This window comes from Amblyraja radiata, chromosome 11, assembly GCF_010909765.2.
Source record: "Amblyraja radiata isolate CabotCenter1 chromosome 11, sAmbRad1.1.pri, whole genome shotgun sequence".
Taxonomy (NCBI): Eukaryota; Metazoa; Chordata; class Chondrichthyes; order Rajiformes; family Rajidae; genus Amblyraja; species Amblyraja radiata.
In genome coordinates, this window is record NC_045966.1 from 9,886,084 (window position 1) to 9,913,633 (window position 27,550).

General features: G+C 48.5%; 2 long non-coding RNA genes across 2 annotated transcripts in view; one reads left to right on the plus strand and one right to left on the minus strand.

Moving 5' to 3' along the window:
* The window catches only part of LOC116978266, a 78,076-nt gene that overhangs the window by 13,997 nt on the left and 36,529 nt on the right, over positions 1-27,550 (minus strand). The gene's annotated exons all lie outside the window — the stretch shown is intronic.
* On the plus strand, positions 10,935-27,470 carry LOC116978265. Its single transcript, XR_004413426.1, has 3 exons — positions 10,935-10,946; positions 17,228-17,231; positions 27,324-27,470. It is a non-coding gene; the product is annotated as an uncharacterized LOC116978265 (long non-coding RNA).

Genomic DNA, 27,550 nt, shown 5'->3' on the forward strand with positions numbered 1-27,550 from the left:
TCTTTCCTAAACACAACGAGGCATAAGAGGTGCAAAGATAGTCCAACCCAACACGTCTCCTGTCTATTCCCTCCACAGATGTTGCCAGACCTGCTGACTTCCTCCCTCCAGCACTGTGCTTTCTGCATATCCTGAAAATTATGCGTGGCACAGCTAAGATAGACAGACAGAACTTTTTTTCCCAGGATGGAAAAAACAAATACTAGTGGGCATAGCTTTAACATGAGAGGGGAAAAGTTTAAAGGAGATGTTCGGGGCAATTTTTTTCTTTACACTCAGGGTGGTGGGTGCCTGGAACTGATGGTTGCTGATGGTGGTGGAGGCAGATACAATAGTTGCATTTGGGAGACGTTTAGATAAGCACATGGATATGCCACGCATGGAGGGATATGGATTATGTGAAGGCTGATGAGTTGGTCTTGGCATCACATTCAGCACAGACAATGTGGGCCGAAGGGCGGTTTCTTGGGCTGCACTGTTCTATGTTCTAAAACCTGCCCCTTCCTTCCTTCAGGTCAGGCAATTTCCAAATCTTATTGTCTTACATTTGACAAGTTTCATCTTCAGTTAACGGTTTGCGAAAGAGGAATTTATTTTCAAATGACTCTGAGATGTTCTGAACGTAATACCTATCATTCCTCGTCCCTTCTGGCATCCTTGGTCAAATTCATCAGGCATGACCTATGGACCTGGCGGGTGGGGGACTGCCGTGAGGGGGTGGAGGGTGGGGGGGGGAGAACAAAGGAGAACCTGGCGTGGGGTACCTTGAAACGTTTTTGGCGCCCTTTATGTGGTATCTATTTGCATACCTTGCGTCTGCAGAAAAAAGAATATCACTTGGCAATAGAGTATTCATTCATACCCTTAACAAATATTAATGATCTTTCCCAACCCAGCATTAACTTTTACACTGGGCTTAAACATGCTGTAGCTAACCATAGATTATAGCATTTCGAACCACAGGCTTAGACTAATTGGTCTATAATTACCTTCTTCCGATCTACCACCTTCTTTTTTAAATAATGATGACTAAATTATCCAATTGACATCAAAGGAGCTCTGGAAAATTGGGGCACTTGCAATTTCCTTTTAAACTCTGAATGGAAACATTCCCATCTCGGAACAGTCAGTTTTTTTTTTAACAAAAAGGCCTTAACCAGTTTTTATCATCACTGTTATTTTGCCGTTGCTAATTCTGGCGGTTTCCCTAAGATTATGAAGAATAAAATGATACATCTCACCACCTCAAGTCTTGGAGAGGGTGCAGAAGAGGGCTGCCGGGATTAGGGGGTTTTAGATAGAAGGGAAGGTTGTGGAGAGGGCAGCACGGTGGCACATCAGTAGAATTGGTGGGTCAGTGCCAGAGACCCGGGTTGGATCCCGACCATGGGTGCTGTCTGTGTGGAGTTTGTACACTCTCAATGTGACTGTGGGGATTTCTCCGTGTGTTACGGTTTCCTCCCACACTCCAAAGACGTGCAGGTTTGGAGGTTAATTGGTTTCTGTAAGTTGTAAGTTGTCCCTCGTGTGTAGGATAGTGTTAGTGCTAGGCGGAGGAGAGTGTCAGTGGCCGGGTATAGGTGGCTTCTCTGGAAGAACCGGGGGGCTTTGAGACCATCCTGGTGGGGGATGGAGGTGTAGAGTGACTGTTGTAGAAGGGTTTCGGCCCAAAACGTTGCATATTTCCTTCGCTCCATAGATGCTGCTGCACCCGCTGAGTTTCTCCAGCCTTTTTGTGTACCTTCGATTTTCCAGCATCTGCAGTTCCTTCTTAAACACATAGTGTTAGTGCTAGTGGCTGTGTGGGTTTTCTCTGGGTGCTCTGGTTTCCACCTACATTCCAAAGATGTGTAGGTTTTTAGATTAATTGGCTTTGTAAATTGCCCCTATTATGTAGGATGCAAAACCGGTCTAACTAGTAGAACTAGTGTGTATGTATGACCGTTGGTTAGCATGGACTTGGTGGGCTGAAAGGCCTATTACCACGCTGTATCTCTATACTAAACTAAAGGGTGTTGGGGAAAACAAAATCACCCGCTAAGCTGAAAAAAACATAGTTAGTTGATTGAATTTCTAGACATTTTCCTTCTTCTGGGAGGAATTAATTGCAAAGTGTCTTCTATGGTAAATTATTTCCCCATCCCTGCTTAATGACGATCCTACAATCAGATATGCATGCCATTTACCCTGCAGTCTTTCAGCCAATTTATACACGGATAAATATATTGGAGTAGGTGAAATTATATTCATTATACTTATACGTTTATTTCTGAAATCCCTAATGAGGTGAGACTGATAAATATCAGATCAAATCACAAACTGCAGCCTGCACTGTGGTGTTTATTTTAATCAGAAACTAATGTAACTGACGTCGGGGGCTACCATTCCTTTTCTCCAGAGACGCCGCCTGTCCCGCTGAGTTACTCCAGCATTTTGTGTCTATCTTCAGAAACAGACCTATGAGGCTGTTAGAGTCTGCTCCACTCATTCCATGATAGGATGAGTAAATTCCTACGCCAATTCCATAATCCTCAACTCGCTTGGTTCCCAAAGGTCTAGTTATCTCGGTTGCGAATATACTCGATAGCTGAACGTCCACAATGTTGACGTTGCCAAGCTGGAAAAGGCGCGGAGAGGATTTAAGAGGATGTCGCCAGGACTCGAGGGCCAGAGTAGGGGAATCAAGAACCAGCTAACATGGGTTTAAGGTGAGGAGGGACAGATTTAAGGGCCTGTCCCACTTGGCCGTCATTTGCGCGGCTTTTACACGTCATATGTAAAATAGGTCGACGCGTCGTTATGCGCGACGTCGCGCGCAAATCATATGTCATCATGCCGTCTGGTGTGCGTGACTGCATTAGAATACCCTGCGGCGCGGGGCGACGCATTGATACGCACGGTGACGTAACCATGCGTCACCATGCGATACACGTGAGAGGTCGGGAAGCCAGCGTGCGACGCCAATGCGATATGTCACACAGGTAGTGCGCGAGGATTTCATGCTGCACAAAATTTCGTGCATCTTCGGTTTCCTCCCACACTCCAAAGACGTACAGGTTTGTAGGTTAATTGACTTGGTATAAATGTAAATTGTCGCTAATGTGTGTAGGGTAGTGTGCGGGGATCGCTGGTTGGTGCCTCCTCCGTGGGCCGAAGGGCCTGTTTCCACGCTGTATCGCTAAACTAAACTAATCTAAACAATCACACAAACAATCACAGCATGACTGACACTGACATTATGTTTCTTTTGCAACCTATGGTTTCCCAGTGGAATTGTCAGAATACTGTGCAGATATTAAAAAATGGCGTACAAATTGCTTTCCAATATTATAGTGGTGTGGCACTGGTTTAAGTGTTATTCCATTGCAATTTTTAAAACGAAAGCTCTATAAACATTGCAATCTTAAAAGGATTCCATGGAGCAGCTTGACCTGCGTCACTTTATGCCCACAATACTTCATTGCAGAAAGTGGTGAACCCAGCCCAGTCCATCACATGTACTGACCTCCCCACCTTTGAAGGGATATACAAGAGTCACTGCCTCTGGATAATTTCAAGAGAGAGTAAGATATAGCTCTCAGCACTAGAGCTCTGGTGCGGAGAGCTTCCAACGCGGGCAGTGCTGAACAACATCGTGGAGTCCTGGGGCGCCTTGCAGAGGGTCTACAGCAGCGGGTCTCCACCCGGCGCGGCCTGCGGACATTGGAAGCCGCCGACTCCGGTAGGAGGGGGCCGACTCTGGTGTCCACGCCGCTGAGGACGTCCCGCAGCCCGACGTCGGACTTGTATCACCCCGGCGAGCGGTCCTGGACATCGGGCCGCCCGTAGCGGCAACTGTGGAGGGCACGGGGAGGCCCTGACCACGGGGAACAGTGGAGGAAGAGACTGACTTTGGTGCCTTCCCACACAGTGGGAAACTCTGATTCTGCTGCGTGGGGATGTTTTATGTTAAATTCTATAGTGTGTTGTGTTCTTTATTTTTATTGTATGGCTGTATGGGAATTTCATTTCACTGTGCCATCTGGCACATGTGACAATTAAATCTATCTTGAATCTTGAATATTGAATCAAGGGATATGGGAGAAAACAGGAACGGGGTAATGATTTGGATGATCAGCCAGAGGCCTACTCTTGCATCTATATTCTATGTTTCTACGCCTCAAAAAGGCAGCCAGCATCATCAGAGACTCAGACCACCCTGGCAACACTCCCATTTTATTCCTGCCATCGGGAAGAAGGTACAGGAGCCTGAAAACTGGAGCCTGCTATTGAGGGTGTGCAACGTAGGTTCACAAGGTTAATTCCCGGGATGGCGGGACTGTCATATGCTGAGAGAATGGAGCGGCTGGGCTTGTATACTCTGGAGTTTAGAAGGATGAGAGATACTCTGGAATTTAGAAAGATCTTATTGAAACATATAAGATTATTAAGGGTTTGGGCAAGCTAGAGCCAGGAAACATGTTCCCGATGTTGGGGGATTCCAAAACCAGGGGCCACAGTTTAAGAATAAGGGGTAAGCCATTTAGAACGAAGATGAGGAAACACTTTTTCCACACAGAGAGTTGTGAGTCTGGGAAATTCTCTGCCTCAGACTGCGGTGGAGGCTGGTTCTATGGATACTTTCAAAAGAGAACTAGATAGGGCTCTTGAAGATAGCAGAGTCAGGGGATATGGGAAGAAGGCAGGAACGGGGTACTGATTGTGGATGATCAGCCATGATCACATTGAATGGCGGTGCTGGCTCGAAGGGCCGAATGGCCTACTCCTGCACCTATTGCTTATTGTCCAGGTTTAGGAGCAGCTTCTTCCCTACAACCATCAGGCTATTAAACACAACAACCTCCAAACAGGCTCCAAAATATATTTGCACTATTATTGTCTATTTATTTGTTTTTTTAATATATACTGAACTTTTTTTGTTGTTAGTTATGGTGTTTACAGAGTACAACATTTTACATATCTGTTGCACTGCTGCAAGTAAGAATTGTTCCGTTTCAGGACATATGACAATAAAACGCTCTTGACTCTTTGACTCATGATCAATTGCAAGATCCCATGGCTGTCAGCATTTAGACTCCCAGCTGCAACCTTAAAAATGGACTCTTAATAGGGACATGCACAGGATCCTAGAGCACTCTTCCAGTTGCTGGTGAGTGCAGCTTCTTAAGTTTTTAGTCTTAAAGACACAGCACGCAAACAGGCCATTTGGCCCATTGAATCCATGCCACGCATGGATCAACCATTCAAGGTAGTTCCGTTACCTCACTTCATCGCCCGTTCCTATTCATTTGGGGCACTGTTTTTTTTACCGAAGCTAATTGACCTGTACACCCGTACGTTTGTGGGATGTTTGTGGAAACTGGAGCACCGGGAGAAAACCCATGTAGGGGACAGAACAGGGGCACAGCGGTAGAGTTGCTGCCTTACAGTACCAGAGACCCGGATTCCATCCTGACTATACGGTGCTGACTGTACGGAGTTTGTCGGAACCGGCAGATTGGATCTCATGACCAACTCCGGCAGCCCACTATCTCCAACCACCGAGCTCCGTGGCCTTTGTTGGTCCGTCTAAACGCACAATCCAGAAAGCCAAGGGTGCTGGAAAAATCAGCGGTGGAGCTGTAATGCTCCACCATGGGTCAAGCATATTTTCAACATGGATCATTTTAGTCCGAGTTCGTGAAGGGATGTTTGGGCCATTCCTTTTTTTTCAGGATGGAGAATGTTCAAGCCCATCTCTCAAGACAGGTTATCACGAAGGAGAAGGTAGACACAAAAAGCTGGAGTAACTCAGCGGGTTAGGCAGCGTCTCTGGAGAGAAGGCATAGGTGACGTTTCAGGTCGAGACCCTTCTTCCAGACTGATTCCTGGGATGTCAGGACTGTCTTATGAAGAAAGACTGGATAGACTTGGTTTATACTCTCTAGAATTTAGGAGATTGAGAGGGGATCTTATAGAAACTTATAAAATTCTTAAGGGGTTGGACAGGCTAGATGCAGGAAGATTGCTCCCGATGTTGGGGAAGTCCAGGACAAGGGGTCACAGCTTAAGGATAAGGGGGAAATCCTTTAAAACCGAGATGAGAAGAACTGTTTTCACACAGAGAGTGGTGAATCTCTGGAACTCTCTGCCACAGAGGGTAGTCGAGGCCAGTTCATTGGCTATATTTAAGAGGGAGTTAGATGTGGCCCTTGTGGCTAAGGGGATCAGAGGGTATGGAGAGAAGGCAGGTACGGGATACTGAGTTGGATGATCAGCCATGATCATATTGAATGGCGGTGCAGGCTCGAAGGGCCGAATGGCCTACTCCTGCACCTAATTTCTATGTTTCTATGTTCAGACTGAGAGTCAGGGGAGAGGGAAACTAGAGGTATGAATATATACAAAGAACAAACGAATGATAGGTATGAAAGGAACAAGTCAAAGCCAGCAACAGCGTGGCCAGCTTGGGCAACATGGTGGCGCAGTAGTGGAGTTGCTGCCTCACTGTGCCAGAGACCTGGGGTTCAATCTTGACTGCTGGTGCTGTCTGTACAGAGTTTGTACGTTCTCCCCGTGACCAGTGTGGGTTTCCTCTGGGATCTTCGGTTTCCTCCCACACTCCAAATACGTACAGGTTTTGTAGGTTAATTGGCTTGGTACAATTGTAATAGCCCTGTCCCACGGTGCGAGTTAATTCCAAGAGCTCGCCCGAGTTTAAAAAAAATCAAACTCGTGGTAAGCACGGAGAATGAACGTAGTGGGTACGTCAGCACTCGGGGACGTCTCTTAGCGGCTCGTAACGCTAACGGCAGGTACTCGGGAAGACTCGCTAACGGCAGGTAAGCACGGGAAGACATGAAGATTTTTCAACAGGTTGAAAAATGTCCACGAGAGCCCAGAGTACCGACGAGCGGCCATTAACGTAAATCTCCGAGTTGGAATCAAGGCAAACCCGGGAGAGCTCTTGGAATGAACTCGTACAGTGGGACAGGGCTTTGAATTGTCTCTAGAGTGTGTAGGATAGCGTAAGTGTGCGGGGATCGCTGGTCTGCGCGGACTCGGTGGGTCAAATAGTGCGTAAACAGGCCCTCTAAAATCTCTAAACTAAAAATCTCGAAACTAAACTGAACACTGATCAAGGGAAGGCGGCGCCCACAATGGTTCATTGTTGGCTGTGGGGCAGGCGAGAACGAGCAGATACAAACAGTGAAACTAAGCAGGATGATTGAAACTAGTAGGATGACTGGAGAGGAGAGCTCGTATAAAATGTTCATTTAATTTCAGCAGAGCTTCTAGTCAAAAAACAGCTGGTGTAATGATTGTTTCATCGCTTCTCCAGAAGCTATTGAGCATGTGTAGTCTCCACAGGACTGCCGAGACCACATACCATTTGATGTACAGCAAACCCTCCCAGGCAAGATTATCTACTTATGTTGCAAGGTTCACTCTTAAGACGTCTGTAGTGTGGATAGTCGAAGTGTTTAACTAACGCACCAATTTGAATCATTCAAAATCACCTTCACGTTTGCTGCCTGTCACCACCAGGCAATAGCACACACAACCTTGATGTTTTGTTTTCACACATTACCCTTCAATATCTCTGTATCTCCCTCTCCCCTGACTCTCAGTCTGAAGAAGGGTCTCAACCCGAAACATCACCCATTCCTTCCATCCAGAGATGCTGCCTGTCCCGCAGAGTTATTATGCCCCTGTCCTACTTATGAAACCTGAACGGAAACCTCGGGAGACTTTGCGCCCCACCCAAGGTTTCCGTGCGGTTCCCGGAGGTTGCAGGTGGTTGCAGGTAGCTAAAGCAGGTAGGGGGACTGACAAAAAACCTCCGGGAACCTCACGGAAACCTTGGGTGGGGCGCAAAGTCTCCAGAGGTTTCCGTTCAGGTTTCCTAAGTGGGACAGGGGCATTACTCCAACATTTTGTGTCTATCTTTGGTGTAAACGAGCATCTGCAGTTCCTTCCTACAAAACTAATGCTTTCACTCTCTCATGAATCTACAGGACTATTGCATCCATCGACATGGGTAGGAAATTTTTTACCATAAAATAAGAGCGCCACGGTGGCGCAGCGGTAGATTTGTTGCTTTAATGCGCCAGAGTCCCGGGTTCGATCCTGACTAAAGGGGCCGTCGTTCTGGAGTTTGTACGTTCTCCCGGTGACCTGCGTGGGATTTCTCAGGGAAGCACCGTTTTCCTCCCAAACTCCAAAGATGTCCAGGTTTGTAGGTTAATTTGCTTGGTATAATTGTAAATTGGGCCTAGTGTGTGTGTGTGTGTAGGATAGTATCAGTGTGCGGGGATCGCTGGTCGGCGCAAACTCGGTGGGCTGAAGGGCCTGTTTCCGAGCTGTATCGCCAAAACTAAACTAAGCCAAACCATTAAATAGTAATAGCTATAATCATTATAGTTGTCGAGCCCCGACAACGAGACAAGCCCTTCATTAAATTACTGCATCACTACATTGTGCTCATCTGGGCTCCCAGGACTGTTCATGGTAGATGGGAACAGCTGGTTGAAGACAGCAATATAAGTATCACCTATTGCAATCTAGACATCAATGATTTCTCCCATTTGCCTGCAGAGTGGTTTGTAGATATACAATAAAAAACAGATAATTAGTCACAATTAATTTCAAATGTATTTAAATCACCTTAATGCTTGCCGTAATTTAAAAGAGAACAAGATTCATTGCAGGAGGAAAGCAGAACAGCTACACAACACAATTCATTTAATATCTTTCCCCAAGGCAGAGGGACGAGCTATTTAACTCATTTATGCAGCATTCTGAGCCGCATTCAATAGAGTTAAGGGTGAAATTATGGAGGATATATTTCTGATAGGTTTAGTTTAGTTTAGAGGTACATTGGCTATATTTAAGAGGGAGTTAGATGTGGCCCTTGTGGCTAAAGGGATCAGGGGGTATGGAGAGAAGGCAGGTACAGGATACTGAGTTGGATGATCAGCCATGAGCATATTGAATGGCGGTGCAGGCTCGAAGGGCCGAATGGCCTACTCCTGCACTTATTTTCTATGTTTCTATGTTTCTACAGCGCGGAAACAGGCCTTTCGGCCCACCGAGTCCACACCGACCAGCGATCCCCGCGCGTTAACAAAGCCAATTTAGACTTTGGCGAATATGCGCAGAAACAGGCCCTTCGGCCCACGGAGTCCGTACCGACCACCCTGTACACTAACACTATCCTACACACATGGGACAATTTACAATGTTAGCAAAACCAATTAACTTACAGACCTGTACATCTTTGGAGTGTGGGAGGAAACAGGAGCACCTGGAGAAAACCCACCTGGTCACAGGGAGAACAGGGAGAATGTACAAACTCCACACAGGCAATACCCATAGTCAGGATCGAACCCGGGTCTCTGCCGTCGTAAGGCAGCAACTCTACCGCTGTGTGCTGCTGAACCATTCTTGCATGCAGTTTCACTGTACTATTTCCATACACTTGTACTGTATGTGTAGGAAGGAACTGCAGAAGCTGCTTTACACCGAAGATGTGGCACAAAATACTGGAGTAACTCAGAGGGACAGGCGGCATCTCTAGAGAGAAGGAATGGGTGACGTTTCGGGTCGAGACGCTTCTTCAGACTCGACCCGAAACATCACACCTTCCTTCTCTCCAGAGATGCTGCCTGTCCCGCTGAGTTACTCCAGCATTTTGTGTTTATCTTCACTTGTACTGCATCTAAGACGTGCTTATGTGCTGAACTCTTGTACTGAACTGTATACAAAAATTAATTTCATTGTATGTAAGAAAGAACTGCAGATGCCAGTTAAAATCGAAGGTAGACACAAAATGCTGGAGTAACTCAGCGGGACAGGCAGCATCTCTGGAGAGAAGGAATGGGCGACGTTTCGGGTCGAGACCCTTCTTCAGACTGACGTCAGGGGAGGGGGTGGGACAAAGATAGAATGTAGGCAGGGACAGTAAGATTAGTGGGAGAACTGGGAAGGGGAAGGAGATGGAGAGAGAAAGCAAGGGGCTATGTTCATGTCAGTGTTCATACCGCTGGGGTGTAAACTACCCAAGCAAAATATGAGGTGGTGTTCCTCCAATTTGCGCTGGGCCTCAATCTGACAATGGAGGAGGCCCAGGACAGAAAGGTCAGATTGGGAATGGGAGGGGGAGTTGAAGTGCTGAGCCACCGGGAGATCAGGTCGGTTAATGCGGACTGAGCGGAGGTGTTCATTGTACCTCAGAACAAGCGTCAATGAAGTACCATTGAACCATGAGCTATTGTATCTCCTGCCTGATGGGTGAGGGGATAAGTGAATGGCTGAGGTGGGAATGGTGTTTGAGTATCTTGGCTACCTCCCTGAAGCCGCGTGATATGTAGATAGAGTCAGCTGAGGGGGAGAGTGGTTTGTGCGATTGACTGGGCTGCGATCACAACTCTGCAACTCCTTGCAGTTCTGGGCAGAGCTGTTGGCATGTCGTGCTGTGATTCATCTGGATGGGATGTTGAATAGGCATCTGTAGTCATTGGAGACATGCCAAATGTCCTTCATCTGCTGAGGAAATAAAGACATTGGAGTGTTTTCCTGACTCGAATGCCAGTGCGCTCGGACCGGCCTAACCATCGGTGGTATGTGTGGGCAGGAACTGCAGGTGCTGGTTTACACCAAAGATAGACACAAAATGCTGGAACGGATCAGTGGGACAGGCGCATCTCTGGAGAAAAAAAAAGTGACATTTCGGGTCGAGACCCTTCTTCAGACTCTGAGGTCTGAAGAAGGGTCTCGACACGAAACGTCACCTATTCCTTTTCTCCAAAGATGCTGCCTGACCTGTTGAGTTACTCCAGCATTTTGGGTCTAAATCATTGATGGTTTTTACACATAGGAACTTGAATGTATCAAACATCAGCAGTATTGATCCAGACTGCTGGGTGAAGTCTGCTCGTTTCCTTTAGTCGATAAAGAGCTCATTCGTTATGCTGTCATTAGCACCATGCTACTCAGCCATGTCTGTACTCCATCTGGTCATTGTGTGAGATCTGGCCTGTGACGGTGTCTGCAAACCTGTAGACTCTAGACTTTGGAGAAACAGAGTGGAAACAGGCCCTTCAGCCCAACGTGTCCGTGCCGACCAACGATCACCCTGTACATTAGCACTATCCCACATGCGAGGGTTAACTTAAATTTTACCAATTGACCTACAAACCTGCATGTCTTTGGAGTGTGGGAGGAACCTGTAGCACCTGGAGAAAACCCACACGGTCACGGGGAGAACGTACAAACTACGCACAGACAGCACCCGTAGTCAGGATCGAACACCACAGGCCTCTGGCGCTGTAAGGCAGCAACTCTACCGCTGCGCCACTGTGCAGCCCCTTACGGAACGCCGTGAGTTCATTTGGAATAATCTCTTCTTTGGTTGCAACCTTTCATCTTTGTGACTCTGCTACCACTCTATCTCGCACGCAGATTCCCTCGAGACAGCGGGTCTTTCCTCCTGGGTAGACACAAAATGCTGGAGTAACAGCGGGTCAGGCAGCATCTCCGGTGAGAAGGAATGGGTGACGTTTCGGGTCGAGTCCCTTCTTCAGACTGATGTCAGGGGAGGGGGTGGAGACAGTAAGACTGGTGGGAGAACTGGGAAGGGGGGGGGGGAGGGGATGGAGAGAGAAAGCAAGGGCTATCTGAAGTTAGAGGTCAATGTTCATACCGCTGGGGTGCAAAATATGAGGTGCTGTTCCTCCAATTTGCGCTAGGCCTCACTCTGACAATGGAGGAGGCCCAGGACAGAAAGGTCAGATTGGGAATGGGAGTTGGAGTTGAAGTGCTGAGCCACCGGGAGATCAGGTAGGTTAAGGCGGACTGAGGGGAATTGTCCAGCGAAACGATCGCCGAGCCTGCGATTGGTCTCGCCAATGTAGAGAAGTTGGCGCCTGGAGCAGCGGATACAGTAGATGAGGTTGGAGGAGGTGCAAGTGAACCTCTGCCTCACCTGGAAAGACGGTTTGGGTCCTTGGATGGAGTCGAGGGGGGAGGTAAAGGGACAGGTGTTGCATCTCCTGCGGTTGCAGGGTAGAGTACCCGGGGAGGAGGTGGTTTGGGTAGGAAGGGACGAGTTGACCAGGGAGTTGTGGAGGGAACGGTCTCTGCGGAAAGCAGAAAGGGGTGGAGATGGGAAGATGTGGCCAGTGGTGGGATCTCATTGGAGGTGGCGAAAATGTCGGAGGATTATGTACTGTATGCAACATCTGATGGGGTGGAAGGTGAGGACAAGGGGGACTCTGACCTTACGAATGGGGGGAGGGGGAGCAAGAGCGGAGCTGCTGGATATCGAGGAGACCCTAGTGAGAGCCTCATCTATAATGGAAGAGGGGAACCCCCGTTCCCTAAAGAATGAGGACATCTCCGATGCCCTGGTATCATCTTTCCTCCTGGCCTTTTTAAAATTCACTGTGCCACCCTCACATTCCATTAAGTTAAATAAACAAAAGCTATTTGCAGCCACAAATTAACAGCATTTTATTCGATTTGTCGTTCTTATCGAGGTGCAAGATACGTGTACAGGAACGTGGCTATGCTGCACCAAGGAGATCGCAGATTAAAAGCGAGGCTCATTCAATTCTAAATTTGTCACATTGTTTGTCATTTCCATTTGGCACATCAGGTATATGATTATGATTTCTGTGTATGATATTACTAATTCAATCTTACATTGTTGAATTTTGCAGCTGCTTCGGATAGAGGGACATAAATCAATATTTCTTCAGGTAAGCTTCACCGGTAATGCATCTCATTACATAAAAATCCGGCGATATTTCCGATTTGCAAATTGAACATTATTTTTGCTGGCGGCTCCAAACAGCAACAAAAGGGGAAACACACAGTGATACTGTCTGAGCTTGCAGGGAGAGGTTGCTGAGCCATAGGAGGAGGTTGAGTAAGCTGGGTCTCTATTCCTTGGAGCGCAGGAGGATGGGGGAGTGATCTTATAGAGGTTTAGTTTAGATTGGTTAAGAGATCCAGCGTGGAAACAGGCCCTTCGGCCCACCGGGTCCGTGGTTACCAGCGATCCACGCACACTAACACTGTCCTATACCCACTAGGGCCATTTTTTTACATTTACCAAGCCAATTAACCGACAAACCTGCACGTCTTTGAAATGTGGGAGGAAACTGAAGATCTTGTAGAAAACCCACGCAGGTCACGGGGAGAACACGCCCGCCGGGGGCTTTGACTCTGTCTTTGACTCTGACATGGGGGGGAGAGGGGAGTGCAGGGGAGAGATATGTTTAAGTTTTGCCTTCCATCACAGTGAGGAGGACTCACTGTGATGGATGTTTATGTGAATTGAATTGTGTTGTTGTGTGTCTTGGTTCTTTTTTTGTATGGCTGCAGAAACCAAATTTCGTTTGAACCTCATGTGAGGTTCAAATGACAAATAAAAGGTATTGTATTGTATTGTATTGAATGTACAAAATCCGTACAGACAGCAACCTTAATCGGGATCGAACCCGGGTCTCCGGCGCTGCATTCGCAGAAAGGCAGCAACTGTCATGGTACACCAGTCATTAAAAGTAGGCATGCAGGTGCAGCAGGCAGTGAAGAAAGCGAATGGTATGTTAGCATTCATAGCAAAAGGATTTGAGTATAGGAGCAGGGAGATTCTACTGCAGTTGTACAGGGTCTTGGTGAGACCACACCTGGAGTATTGCGTACAGTTTTGGTCTCCTAATCTGAGGAAAGACATTCTTGCCATAGAGGGAGTACAGAGAAGGTTCACCAGACTGATTACTGGGATGTCAGGACTTTCATATGAAGAAAGACTGGATAGACTCGGCTTGTACTCGCTAGAATTTAGAAGATTGAGGGGGGATCTTATAGAAACTTACAAAATTCTTAAGAGGTTGGACAGGCTAGATGCAGGAAGATTGTTCCCGATGTTGGGGACATCCAGAACAAGGGGTCACAGTTTAAGGATATGGGGGAAATCTTTTAGGACCGAGATGAGGAAAACATTTTTCACACAGAGAGTGGTGAATCTCTGGAATTCTCTGCCACAGAAGGTATTTGAGGCCAGTTCATTGGCTATATTTAAGAGGGAGTTAGATGTGGCCCTTGTGGCTAAAGGGATCAGGGGGTATGGAGAGAAGGCAGGTACAGGATACTGAGTTGGATGATCAGCCATGATCATATTGAATGGCGGTGCAGGCTCGAAGGGCCGAATAGCCTACTCCTGCACCTATTTTCTATGTTTCTATGTTTCTAACTCTACCGCTCCACCACCGTGTACAAAATTATGAGAGGAATAGATCGGGTAGATGCACAGAGTCTCTTGCCCAGAGTAGGGGAATCGAGGACCAGAGGACATAGGTTCAAGGTGAAGGGGAAAATTTTAATAGGAACCTGAGGGGTAACTTTTTCACACAAAGGATAGTGGGTGCATGGAACAAGCTGCCATGGGAGGTAGTTGAGCCTGGGACTATCCCAACGTTTAAGAAGCAGTTAGACAGGGACGTGGATAGGACAAGTTTGGAGGGATATGAATCAAGTGGGACTAGTGTAGCTGGGGCATGTGGGCCTGTGTGGGCAAGTTGGGCCGAAGGGCCTGTTCCGACACTGTATCACTCTATGACTCTATGACTCTGCGAGTGTCCACGTTAATTGCTTGCAATGATCATGTTGCAAATTCAAACCGAATATCCAAATATGTTTGCAAGTTCACGTTTTTCCTCAGCTGCCAATTTCTGATTTACAAGATTCACTTGAATCAAATTTCGGACATGGATCACAAAATGAAACGATCCCCATATTTTGACACGTTTTTTCAACAAAATTAATGCATGCAATGGGCTGTCAGATTTTAACCATGCTAGGATAATGAATGGAACGTCGCTGGGAAGTGAGGGCCCTTTGGATGTCAGTTCCAGACTTCCACGCGTTAATATACTAAAGAGCAATTTCATGACAGATTCCGCCCAACATATACTGCGGGGGTGGGGGGGGGGGGGGCTCCCTATCAATTAAGCTAGAAAATCCACACACTGGTCTCGTGAAGAAGGTTTAGTTTAGTTTAGAGATGCAGCGTGGAAACAGGCCCTACGGTGCACCAAGTCCATGTCGACTCTTACACTCAGTGGCGGACTGGCCAGGGTGTCAGCTTGCCCAATGGCAAGTGGGCCCCTGATGAAGTGGGCCCCATATATCAAGTGTGCCCCTGATGAAGTGGGCCCCATATATCAAGTGGGCCCCTGATGAAGTGGGCCCCATATATCAAGTGGGCCCCTGATGAAGTGGGCCCCATATATCAAGTGGGCCCCTGATGAAGTGGGCCCCATATATCAAGTGGGCCCCATATATCAAGTGGGCCCCTGATGAAGTGGGCCCCATATATCAAGTGGGCCCCTGATGAAGTGGGCCCCATATATCAAGTGGGCCCCTGATGAAGTGGGCCCCATATATCAAGTGGGCTCCTGATGAAGTGGGCCCCATATATCAAGTGGGCCCCTGATGAAGTGGGCCCCCTTTGTCTCCTGGCAACCAATATTTTTAGACCCTGTCCGCCAATGCCTACACTAGTTCTATCTTATCACACTTTTGCATCGTACACACTGGGGACAATTTACAGAAGCCAATTAACCTACAAACTGCACGTCTTCGGAGTGTGGGAAGAAACCGGAGCACCCAGAGGAAACCCACGCGGTCACAAGAAGTGCATACAGATTCCGTACAGACCGCCCTGGTAGTCAGAAATGGAACCCAGGGCTCCACTGCTGTAAGGCAGCAACTCTACCACTGTGCCACCATGCTGATAGGTACCAATAAATTACACTTTTAAAATCGTAGCGTTTGTTACAATGCCTTGCATTGCTTAGGATTTAAGCTATTTTACCTTTACCAAAGTGAAACTTATTAAATTGCATCATCTGATTATTCAATTTCTAACAGCTATTTAATATTTCAGAATGTCAGGAACATTCAGAATCATTCAAAATAACAGCTTTGACAAAGACAAGGTTAAGGCTTGAGTGTACCTGTGAGATGCAAGATGGCATATCCAAGGTGCCACAGTGAGGTGATATGCCCGTAAATAGTCTGGCACAGATCATTAGATTTAAGGTGAAAGATTTGGGGGAAGAACTGAATCTATTCAGGACCAGTGATGATAGCAATGTTATTGAATAGCCAGGATCTAGCATCAACTGTGTTAGATGTACTGAGCAGACCACATGGCAATGTAGAAACAGTTCGAAAGCTCCAAGAACCTTGGTGCCACAGTAGGCATGGGATGGCAGCTAAATGCACAAGAGTCACATAGGTTCATAAGTCATAGAAGCAGAATTAGGCCATTCGGCCCATCGAGTCTACTCCATCATGCAATCGTGGCTGATCTACCCTCCCCTCTCAACCCCATTCTCCTGCCTTCTCCCCATAACCCTTGACACCCGTACTAATCAAGAAACAGTCAATCTCCCATGAATGCCATAGATTCACCACCCTCTAGCTAAAGAAATTCCTCCTCATCTCCATTCCAAAGAATTTTCTAAGGCTGTGCATCATGGCATCACAGGTTGAAACCTTCATAGGAGCGTTGAATGGCCTTGGAGAAGATCAGAATGTGGAAGTCAGCTGAGATGAATTTAGAACTTAGAGCAGTACAACACAGGAGCAGGTGCTTTGGTCCACAATGCCCATGCGGTACATGATGCCACATTAAACTCATCTCCTGTGCCTGCACATGATCCTTACCCCGTCATTCCCTATATATCCATGAGCCTATCTACAAGATCAGGATGCAAGAGAGAGTGGTAGCAAAGTCACATCAATGAAAGGCAGTAACCATAATAATGAACTCACTGCCTTACAGCACCAGGGACTGGGTTTGATCCTGACTACAGGTGCTGTCTGTACGGTGTTTGCACATTCTCCCCGTGACCCGTGTGGGTTTTCTCCTGTTCCCTCCCACACTCCAAAGGCATGCAGGCTTGTCGGTTAATTGCTTTTGGCAAACTTGTTAAATTGTCTCTAGTGCGTAGGAAAGTATTGATGTACAGGGTGATCGCTGGTCAGCATGGACTCGATGGGCCGAAGTGCCTGTTTCTGCACTGTATCTCTAAAGTCTAAAATCTCCGGGTACGGCACAATTTTCAAGTGCCGTTGTTGTAAATGCAGAGTTTCTTAACGTGACCACGAAGGCTGCTTGGCCTGGCGAGCGTTGTAGGGTCGGCCTGTTTCACTAAAGTCTAAAAGACTAAAGTAATGTGCCAAACCCAATGTGTAATTGTGACGACTTTAATAGTTGATGCCTGTTACTAATCTTGTATTGAATATATATGAACAGCTTAGTGCTTATCAACGTCACCAGGGAGGTGCAGAGCAAGAATTGTATTAAAATGTCTTCACAGTTATGAAAACAATTAATGTCGGAATAATAATTGATAAACAGGACTTGACACCAAATGACGTCTAACCGGAGAAGTGATCCACTGGAACTGATTCATGGTTGAGCCAGTGGTTCAGAGATGTGAAAAGGATAACCTGATCTTAACTGGCCCATAAAATCAGTGGAGGACACAAGGTGCTGGAGTAACGCAGCGGGTCAGGCAGCATCTCTAGAGACAGTGCGGTTTCACACAGAGAGTGGTGAATCTCTGGAATTCTCTGCCACTGAAGGTAGTTGAGGCCAGTTCATTGGCTATATTTAAGAGGGAGTTAGATGTGGCCCTTGTGGCTAAAGGGATCAGGGGGTATGGAGAGAAGGCAGGTACAGGATACTGAGTTGGATGATCAGCCATGATCATATTGAATGGCGGTGCAGGCTCGAAGGGCCGAATGGCCTACTCCTGCACATATTTTCTATGTCTATGTTTCTATGTAAGGTGGCGCAGCAGTAGAGCTGCTGCCTCACAGCGCCAGAGACCCGGGTTCGATCCCGACTATGGGTGCTTGTCTGTACGGAGTTTGTACGTTCTCCCCGTTACCGCGTGGGTTTTCTCAGAGATCATCGGTTTCCATCCACACTCCAAAGATGAACAGGTTTGTCGGTTAATTGGCTATGTATAAATGTAAAAAAATGTCCCCAGTGTGTGTAGAATATTGTTAGTGTGCAGGGATCGCTGGTGGGCGGGGACTCAGTGGGACGAAGCACCTGTTTCCGCGCTGTTTCTCTAAACTAAACAAAAACAAACAAAACTAAATATGGACAGGTAACATTTTGGATGGAACCCTTCTTCAGGCTGAATGTAGGAGGAAAACTGAGGGAGAGAAAGGGCAGGACAAAGCTTGGCGGGTAATAGATGAACATAGACGAGGGGGGGGTGGAGGTTATTGACAGATGACTGGAACAAAGACCAGAGATTAAAACAGATGAGACAAAAGGATAGAAGAGTTATGAATTGTGAAGCTAGAGGAAGGAATGTGGGTGGAAGAGGAGGGGGCAGGAAGACGTAGATACGAGTCCAGGTGGGGCCCAGGGGAGGGGTTTTCCACATTAAATCTCTTCGCTTCATTATATCAGGGGGGTCAAGGAAAGGGCACTCACGTCCACCAATCTTTCCACCACTATGGACAAGAAGCACATGAAATGCAGGAAGCACAAGATGCCATTGTATGCAGATGCCGAGAAGTGTGTTCAGCTCTGGCTGAACAATTTCTAATCTTCTGATGAGGACTCGACAAGAAGAATTATATCAGGGACATTTTCTTTGTTCTATCCATTCCCTCCACCCTTACGCCTTCTCTGCTCCCAAAAAATAACATCACACTTTCCCAGGTGGACAGAAATGCTGAAGAAACTCAGCGGGTGAGGCAGCATCTATGGAGCGAAGGAAATAGGCGACGTTTCGGGTCGAGACCCTTCTTCAGACTGATGTGGGGGTTGGGGGGGTGGGAAGAAGAAAGGAAGAGGCGGAGACAGTGGGCTGTGGGAGAGCTGGGAAGGGGAAGGGAAAGAAGGAGAAAGCAGGGGAGAAGTTAAATTGGAGAAGTTAATGTTGGGTATAAACTACCCAAGCGAAATGTGAGGTGCTGCTCCTCCAATTTACTGTGGGACTCACTCTGGCCACGGAGGAGGCCCAGGACAGAAAGGTGGGATTCGGAATGGGAGGGGGAAGTTGAAGTGCTGAGCCACCGGGAAATCAGGTTGGTTATTGCGAACCGAGCGGAGGTGTTGGGCGAAGCGATCGCCAAGCCTACGCTTGGTCTCACCGATGTAGAGCAGCTGACACCTAGAGCAGTGGATAATAATGGATGGGATTTATATAGCGCCTTTCTAATACTCAAGGCGCTTTACATCGTATTATTCATTCACTCTTCAGTCACACTCGGTGGTGGTAAGCTACTTCTGTAGCCACAGCTGCCCTGGGGCAGACTGACGGAAGCGTGGCTGCCAATCTGCGCCTACGGCCCCTCCGACCACCACCAATCACTCACACACATTCACACACATTCACACACAGGCAAAGGTGGGTGAAGTGTCTTGCCCAAGGACACAACGACAGTATGCACTCCAAGCGGGATTCGAACCGGCTACCTTCCGGTTGCCAGCCGAACACTTAGCCCATTGTGCCATCTGTCGTCCGGATGCAATAGGTGAGGTTGGAGGAGGTGCAGGTGAACCTCTGCTGCACCTGGAAAGATTTATCTTTCCCAAATACTGATGGTTTCCAGACTTAAAACATCTACTGCTTCTCTTTCCGCAGACGATGATTGAGCAACTGAGTTTTTCCAATACTTTGTATTTGTATTTCAGAGCTGTCAAGTGTAATTTGCAGTTAAGTGATACAAAGTCAACAAATACTCAAGAGTAGATGGATGCAGATCATTTACATCGGTAAATATTTAATGCTTTTTATCGGGTTGCAATATAGCTTACAAAAGTGTACCACATTATGACTTTTGTTACATTATTGGAGCAGATACTGCCATTAGTTGAGAGTTTATTGCCTTCAATAAAGGACAACTTGTCGGCAGCACTAAATCTGCAAACTATCTTTGTAAACAGCGACACTAAAGCACCTACAATATTACGCCATGTGAATCACAAGTGGCAATGGATAAAAGGTCTGATAGCAAGTTTGCAACTGCGGAGTTAAACTTGGTCTATTGGCAAACTAAGAGCCCTGTCCCACTGTACGAGTTCATTCAAGAGTTCTCCCCGAGTTTGCCCTGATTCGAACTCGGAGATTTACGGTAATGGCCGCTCGTAGGTACTCGGGGCTCTCGTGGACATTTTTCAACATGTTGAAAAATGTTCACGAGTCTTCGCGAGCTTGGCTGCCATTAGCGAGTCTTCCCGGGTACCTGCCGCTAGTGTTACGAGCCGCTAAGAGACGTGGTGGAAGATTAGGAAAAGGGGAGATGCAACGAGACCTGGGTGTCATGGTACACCAGTCATTGAAAGTCGGCATGCAGGTGCAGCAGGCAGTAAAGAAAGCGAATGGTATGTTGGCATTCATAGCAAAAGGATTTGAGTATAGGAGCAGGGAGGTTCTGCTGCAGTTGTACAGGGTCTTGGTGAGACCACACCTGGAGTATTGCGTACAGTTTTGGTCTCCAAGGGAGGACATTATTGCCATAGAGGGAGTACCGAGAAGGTTCACCAGACTGATTCCTGGGATGTCAGGACTTTCTTATGAAGAAAGACTGGATAGACTCAGATTGTACTCTCTAGAATTTAGGAGATTGATGGGGGATCTTATAGAAACTTACAAAATTCTTAAGGGGTTGGACAGGCTAGATGCAGGAAGATTGTTCCCGATGTTGGGGAAGTCCAGGACAAGGGGTCACAGCTTAAGGATACAGGGGAAATCCTTTAGAACCGAGATGAGAAAAACATTTTTCACGCAGAGAGTGGTGAATCTCTGGAACTCTCTGCCACAGAGGGTAGTTGAGGCCAGTTCATTGGCTATATTTAAGAGGGAGTTAGATGTGGCACTTGTGGCTAGAGGGATCAGGGGGTATGGAGACAAAGCAGGTACGGGATACTGAGTTGGATGATCAGCCATGATCATATTGAATGGCGGTGCAGGCTCGAAGGGCCGAATGGCCTACTCCTGCACCTATTTTCTATGTTTCTATGTTTTCTATGTCCCTGAGCTCCGACGTACCCGCTACCACGAGTTTGATTTTTTTTTAAACTCAGGAGAGCACTTGAATGAACTCGTACAGTGGGACAGGGCCATAAGCAGCAAGTGTATGGAGCAGGCTCCCTTGGCAATATCCAGGAATCGTGTTTGAGGAAACGTCATTAGATTGGCCCTTTTCGCTGACGTCACCATGAGAGCCCACGTCACTTTTCTTTCTATTGATCTCCCCTCAAGAAGAGAATGGGCACAATGTATGAAAAGGCAGAGAGAACAAGTGAATGAATGATATGAAAAAATGCATCTTTCATGGAAGGCACACAAAGTTGTACAGAACCTGGTGCTTTCACTTTTAGTGGGGGTGGAGGGGTGGAGGGGGGGAGGGGGGGGAGGGAGGGGGGGGAACCTTAATATAATTATATGGCAGCCTATTCTGTGTTTGTTGAAATTATGGCTGATGGGATAGTCATAGACTCATAGAGTGACACAGTGTGGAAACGGGCCCTTCGGCCCAACTTGCACACAACATGTCCTATCTACACTAGTCCTACTTGCCTGCGCTTGGCCCATATCCTTCCAAACCTGTCCTATCCATGTACCTGTCTACATGTTTCTTAAACATTGCCATTGTACCAGACTCAACTGGAGCTGTTATCAGGCAACTGAACCATCCTACCACAACCAGAGAGCAGCGCTGAACTACTATCTACCTCTTTGGTCACCCTCGGACTTTCCTGATTGGAATTGGCTGGCTTTACCTTGCACTAAACGTTATTCCCTTATCATGTATCTATGCACTGTAAATGGCTCGATTGTAATCAGGTGTAGAACGCAACAAAAGCTTTTCACGGAACACGTGACAATAAACTAAACTAGACTAAACTAGATACCACCTCTGGCAGCTCGTTCCACACACCCATCACCCTTTGTGTGGAAAAAGTTACCCCTCGGGCTCCTATTAAATCTTACCCCCCCCCCCCCCCCCCCCCTCACCTGAAACCTACGTCCTCTGGTTCTTGATTCTCCTACCCTGGGCAAGACACGCTGTACGTCTACCGGATTCCTACGAGATCTATTCCTCTCATGATCTTATACGCTTCTATAGGATCACCAGTCATCTTCCTGCACTCCAAGGAACAGAGTCCTAGCCTTGACAACATCTTTCCTATAACTTGATGCCCAAAACTGAATACAATAACGCGATCACACCGACATCTTACACAACCGCAACATGACCCTAGATTCCTCTGATCTACAACACTCCAGAGAGCCCTGCCATTCACTATGTAGGTTCTGCCCATGTTAGAGCTCCCAAAATGCACCACCTCACATTTCTCTATATTAAACAGCCGACGTGCCCAAATGATCAAGATCCTGCTGCAATTTTTGACAATCATGTAATTTTAGTTTGGGTAATTCATAGTTTAAAGGACAAATTAATCGTTACCAAGTGCAGCAGCTAAGCAAATATATTAACAGTGTATTCATCAAGAAATTCAGACTTATACCAGCAGTGTGGCATCCGGTCTGAAGATGGGTCTCGACCCGAAATGTTACCCATTCCTTCTCCCCATTACCTATCCCGCTGAGTTAAGGGGCTGTCCCACTGCGGCGACCTAATCTGCGAGTTTAGATGAGTGTGCCCTCGACTCGAACTCGCAGCATGGTCGACACGTTGTCCTAGGAGAGCCTATGAGGTCACTGGAACTCCGCTTCATGCTCGAGGGAAGTTCCCGAATACTTGCGGCCTCAGCTAGGTCGTTGAAATTTTTTCAGCACGTTGAAAAATTTGGTCGGCATGGTTCATTTTAACTTGTGGTGCAGTGGAGTGGGGTCACTATTTAGTTACAGGCAGTCGAGGGCAGCCGTAGGCAATCTCCTTCGCTGACCGGGCATTTTAATTGGCTCATTGGAATTTTCAGGACCAAGGAAAACCGACCGGTAGGTAAAATGCCCGCTAAACTTTATTATACTTCTTAAAAATGTCTCCCCTCCCTTCTTTCCTCCTCCCCCCCTTCTCTCCCCCCCCCCTTCTCTCCCCCCCCTTCTCTCTCCCCCCCCCTTCTCTTCCCTCCCCCCTCCCCCCCCTTCTCTCCCCCCTTCTCTCCCCCCCCCCTTCTCTCTCTCCCCCCCCTTCTCTCTCCCCCCCCCTTCTCTCCCCCTCCCTTCTCTCCCCCCCCCCTTCTCTCTCCCCCCCCTTCTCTTCCCTCCCCCTCCCCCCCCCTTCTCTCCCCCCCTTCTCTCTCCCCCCCCTTCTCTTCCCTCCCCCCTCCCCCCCCTGTCTCTCCCCCCCTTCTCTCCCCCCCCCCTTCTCTCTCTCCCCCCCTTCTCTCTCCCCCCCCCTTCTCTCCCCCTCCCTTCTCTCCCCCCCCCCTTCTCTCTCCCCCCCCTTCTCTTCCCTCCCCCCTCCCCCCCCCTTCTCTCCCCCCCTTCTCTCTCTCCCCCCCTTCTCTCTCCCCCCCCTTCTCTCTCCCCCCCCCTTCTCTCCCCCCCCTTCTCTCTCCCCCCCCTTCTCTCTCCCCCCCCTTCTCTCCCCCCCCTTCTCTCCCCCCCCTTCTCTCCCCCCCTTCTCCGCCCCCCCCCTTCTCTCTCCCCCCCCTTCCCTCCCCCCCCTTCTCTCCCCCCCTTCTCTCCCCCCTTCTCTCTCCCCCCCTTCTCTCTCCCCCCTTCTCTCCCCTCTCCTCTCTCCCCCCCTTCTCTCTCTCCCCCCCCTTCTCTCTCCCCCCCCTTCTCTCCCCCCCCTTCTCTCTCCCCCCCTTCTCTCTTCCCCCCCTTCTCTCTCCCCCCCCTTCTCTCTCCCCCCCCTTCTCTCTCCCCCCTTCTCTCTCTCCCCCCTTCTACTCTCTCCCGCCCTTCTTCTCTCTCCCGCCCTTCTCGCGCTCCCCTCCCCCCTTCTCTCTGCTCCCCCCAGTTCTCTCCAGTCCCCCCCCCCCCTTCTCTCTCCCCCCCCTTCTCTCTCCGCCCCCCTTCTCTCTCCTCCCCCCTTCTCTCCCCCCCCCCTTCTCACTCCGCCCCCCCTTCTCTCCCCCTCCCTTCTCCCCTCCCTTCTCCCCCCCCCTTCTCTCCCCTCCCCTCCCTTCTCTCTCCCCCCCTTCTCTCCCCCCTCCCTTCTCCTCCCCCCTTCTCCCCCCACTTCTCTCCCCCTTCTCCCCCCACTTCTCTCTCCCCTCCCTTCTCTCCCCTCCCTGTATGCGTGTGCATGTGCGTGTGCATGTGCATGTGCGTTTACGTGTGCGTGTATGTACGGTCGGTCAATCCAGCTCGCGGTTACAACGCGGACGGTCGATCCAGCTCGAGGTTTTCCAAGCGAGTGCCCTCGAGCTTGAAGGTCGAAGACTCTTCTTAACTCGCGAATTAGGTCGCCGCAGTGGGACAGCCCCTTAACTCCAGCTTTCTGTGTCTATTTCCAGTTGCATCAGGACATTGACTTGGTACCCTTACTATCATGATATAACTGAAACATGGAACAGACAACGTGGTAAAATATATCTCGAATGGATGGCTCGTCGTTCAAATGTACGTTCCTGATCAAAGTGGTATAAATCATATTGGTATATTTTATTTAATGCCATTTTTTTCCCTTGAGGAAAAAATTCTCATAATTACCAGCACAGAAAATGAAAGTAAAAGATGCATGGGCCAATGTTTCCCCTACTTCAGGTACTTGCGATCAATTGCTGTAGTTCTTTGTTACTGTGCCAGTAGCAATGGAAGCTGACATTGAGTAATCTTTGGTCTCACAGTCCTCACCAAGCCCGTGCTACGATAATTGTCACTGATAACATCCCATTTTACATGTTACTGACTAAGGTCTAACATGAAAGCAGAAAGATAAAAAAGTATTTAATAGAATCACCTTTCTCTTTCTCTAGTAAATTAATCACATTGCCATGTTGCTAATTATACCATCTTTGTGAAAATTAACCCTGCCCACTTGTGGACCACAATACAAATGTATTTCCAGTAGCCTCATTATCTCGAAGACAGACACAGAGTGCTGGAGTCTCCCTGCCCCTCTCCCTCTCCCACACTAGTCTTCGTGCTAGTTTCACTGTCGTCCTGCTGACCTTCACCGTTTGTATCACTCGCGATCACCTCCCCACAGCCGACAATGGACCATTGTGGGCTCCACCTTTCTTGGATCAGCCCCGTTGCTGGCTTTGATCTGCGTTTTTGCATATCTTTCATTAATTTGTTCTTTGTATCTTTTCATGTGTCTCTGTTCCCGCTACCCAGACTCTCAGCTGGAGTGACTCAGCGGGACAGGCAGCATTTCTGGAGAGAAGGAATGGGCGACGTTTCGGGTCGAGGCCCTTCTACAGATCCTGGTTTAAACCAAAGATAGACACAAAATGCTGGAGTAACTCAGTGGGCCAGGCAGCACCTCTAGAGAAAATGCATAGGTGACATTTTGGGTTGGGACCCATCTTCAGACTCAAGTTCGATCCTGTATAAAATATCCATTGACTTGGCCTCCACAGCCTTCTGTGGCAGTGAATTCCACAGATTCACCACCCTCTGACTAAAGAAATTCCTCCTCATCTCCTTCCTAAAGGAACGTTCTTTCATTCTGAGACTGTGCCCTCTGGTCCTAGACTCTCCCATTGGTGGAAACATCCTCTCCACATCCACTCTATCCAGACCTTTCACTATTCGGTGAGTTTCAATGAGATGCCCCCACTCATTCTAGTAAACTCCAGCGAGTACAGGCCCAGTGCCGTCAAATCATATGTTAACCCGCTCATTCCTGGGATCATTCTGGTCAACCTCCTCTGGACCACTCTCCCGCGCCAGCACATCCTTGAACTAGAGTGAACTTCATGTGCTGAGAAGAATTTCTGGAAAATGTTGTTCATGCAAACACACAGAGCTGCCTGCCCCCCCCCCGGAGTGCCACTGTCAACACAGATTTGCAAGTCAACACATAAATAATGAGGAAGATGCCAGCCTTGCGGCTTCAGCTCCAGGAGACTTTGAAGATGGTAAACATCAGATCATCACCGATACATCTGAGCATACTAAACGGCTCCGGTTATCCCATCAAAGCATTTCCGCTGCACTAATTGTCAACCGTTAGGCATGTCTCCACGGACACGTCAGGCAAACAAGATGGACAGCTGAGGAGGATAACAATCGAAGGGGGGGCGGAAGGCAGGAGGAGATACATCAGATAAATTCTCACCTGTGGAGAAGATAGCGGCATATTCACAATGACCACTTAAATCACAACCACCTGGCTTACGTTTATTCGTGTTGTGTACATCACCGCTTCTGACATGGGGGGGGGGAGGGGGAAGGGGAGGGAGGGGAGAGAGAGGGGTGGGGGGGGGGAGAGGGAGAGGGGTGGGGCAAGTGGGAGAGAAGTGGAAGAGTGGGGAGGGAGGGTTAGGGGGAGTGGTGGAAGAGGGACAGAGGGGTAGGGGGAAGGGAGGCGGAGGGAGAGAGGGAAGGGGGTGGGGTAGAGAGGGGGAGAGAGGGATGGGGGTGGGAGAGGGAGAGGGGTGGAGCAAGTGGGAGAGGTGGAAGAGTGGGGAGGGAGGGGTAGGGGGAGTGGTGGAAGAGGGACAGAGGGGTAGGGGGAAGGGAGGCGGAGGGAGAGAGGGGAGGGGGTGGGGTAGAGAGGGGGAGAGAGGGATGGGGGTGGGAGGAGGAGGGGGAGGAGAGGGAGAGGGGTGAGGAGAGGGAGATAGAGAGGGGGAGGAGAGAGGGGTGGGGGAGAGAGGTGTGGGGGAGGAGGGAGATGGGGTACCACCTCCAGTTTGAATTCCATTTGGAATATTTTGGAGGACCAAGAAACCAAGAAGATTACATTGAGAAGAATTTTCTATCTTCTTATGCAAACCAGCATCTACAATTCCTTGTTTCTAAGCTTTTACTGGAGATGGCCACCATGAGGTACTTTAGTAACTGAAATGTTAGTTTCCATTTATCATTGCAGTTCCCTAAAGCTGTTTAAGTCTTGCTGCATGCAGGCATGAACTGCTTCATTTACTGAAGAGTTGCGAATAGAATTGAACATTCAGCAGTCATCAATCAACATCAGTGCTTCTGAAATTACGTTGGGAATAAGGTCATTGATTAAGCAGCTGATGTCGGGCGGAGGACACGGCAGTGATGAACTGCTGCGGTGATGCTCCGGGGCTGGCAAGCTTGGCTGCAACAAGCACCACCGCATTCCCTGATGCCACAAGTACTAGTGACTGCAGCCGCATGAGGTGACAGCCCCCGCAGCTCCCAGCAGCGGACGCAGTGGTGGGGTTGCTGCCTTAGGCCCCTGTCCCAGTTAGGAAACCTGGACGGAAACCTCTGCAGGCTTTGCGCCCCACCCAAGGTTTCCGTGCGGTTCCCGGAGGTTGCAGGTGGTTGTCGGAGGTTGCGGGTAGTGGAAGCAGGTAGGGAGACTGACAAAAACCTCTGGGAACCTTCGGGAACCGCACGGAAACCTTGGGTGGGGCGCAAAGTCTCCAGAGGTTTCCGTTCAGGTTTCTGTTCAGGTT